The sequence below is a fragment of the Coenobita brevimanus genome, chromosome 86, assembly GCF_032717465.1.
Source record: "Coenobita brevimanus isolate Jiangsu-jjx chromosome 86, ASM3271746v2, whole genome shotgun sequence".
Classification (NCBI taxonomy): Eukaryota; Metazoa; Arthropoda; class Malacostraca; order Decapoda; family Coenobitidae; genus Coenobita; species Coenobita brevimanus.
The window spans coordinates 23,399,699-23,401,160 of NC_137039.1; the positions used below are offsets into that span (position 1 = coordinate 23,399,699).

Sequence of the window (1,462 nt, forward strand, 5' to 3'; positions counted from 1 at the left end):
AGGCCGACTCATGCAAGCATGTTGGAGCCTTTAAAATTGAAACGATTATTATTATTATTGTTGTTATTACTATTATTATTATTATTATTACTACAGACTTCGCAAATTCTTACTGCCATGTAATTAAACCTTACTGTTCCCAGGTTATATTGTTCTTGCTGCTAACCAGATACTTTTGTTAATCAAGGTTTGGAAGGAAAGGACTAATGTGTACTATTTTTTCAGGTGTGTTAATTGACCCAGCTGTGGAAACTGCCAACAGAGACAGAGAAAGGGGAGAAGAAAACCACAACCAGTTGCCAAATTAATACCAACCAGCTGCCCAATCACGGTAATACCAACCATCTGCCTCCACTCTCAGGTAAGCGTCCTATTGTGACTTTTTTGAATTTTGCCAAAGGGACCTGTAGTATGGGGCCTTCTGCTCTTGTCATAATATACTTGCTACCACCAGACGCTTTCATTTATATTAGGAGACGGCCATCATTGTGAAGGAATCTACCTACTACCCAGTTTCCCACTATCTATCTGTTTAAACTGCCATCTGTCCTTATTCAGTGCTGAGTTGTAACAAAAGATTAACAAAGGAATAAAGCCAGTCATGAAGAGCCAACGGCCATACCACGTTGAGTACACCGCTTCCCGTCCGATCAGCGAAGTTAAGCAACGTTGGGTCTGGTTAGTACCTGGATGGGTGACCGCCTGGGAACACCAGATGCTGTTGGCATCCCTACGTGTCAAGTGGGGTTGGTGGAGGATTAGTGCCCCTTCCTGTAAAACAATTAACTCTAAGCCCTTGGCCACCCCGTTTAGGATACATGGCATCTGGCAATGAACGAATGATGAATGAAGAGTTCGGTAAATAATGCAGAGCCGTCGGAATTTCTTGTTCTGCTGGGAATAAGGAAGTACTTGAGGGACTGTAACCAAGGAATTGAGCTAGACAGATGATGTAAAATGGATTTGTTCATCTTAGGTCTTGTGTACTAGTAGTAGTTCAACCCCAGGCACAGCAGAACATTATCCCAGTGGACTGCAGGCTGAGTTACCCTTCTGTAGTCCATCATTCTCCTCTTGCAGGATAGGTGTGGCATTGAGAAGTGTAAATGTAGTCAGGCAGCCCTTCCCCCCCATCCAGGACCAATACACTAGGGGTTAATTAAGATCCATATTGAACTCCACAGACAAAAGGATTAAGTTTGAACACACTTGAGATTATCTCCTAAAACCTTGCCTTATTTTCAGGGTCTGTCTGTGTTACTCAGGCTGCTGTTCCTGTGATTGCTGAGTTGGTGCTGCCGTGCTGGCGTTGATCCTGGTGGTGCTGCCGTGCTGGCGTTGATCCTGGTGGTGCTGCCGTGCTGGCGTTGATCCTGGTGGTGCTGCCGTGCTGGCGTTGATCCTGGTGGTGCTGCCGTGCTGGCGTTGATCCTGGTGGTGCTGCCGTGCTGGCGTTGATCCT

At 45.7% G+C, this 1,462-nt stretch overlaps 1 non-coding gene across 1 annotated transcript; it reads left to right on the forward strand.

Moving 5' to 3' along the window:
• The first annotated feature begins 608 nt into the window (after positions 1-608).
• Positions 609-727, forward strand: LOC145410884 (5S ribosomal RNA). The gene has a single exon (XR_013899336.1). It is a non-coding gene; the product is annotated as a 5S ribosomal RNA (ribosomal RNA).
• The last annotated feature ends 735 nt before the right edge of the window (positions 728-1,462 follow it).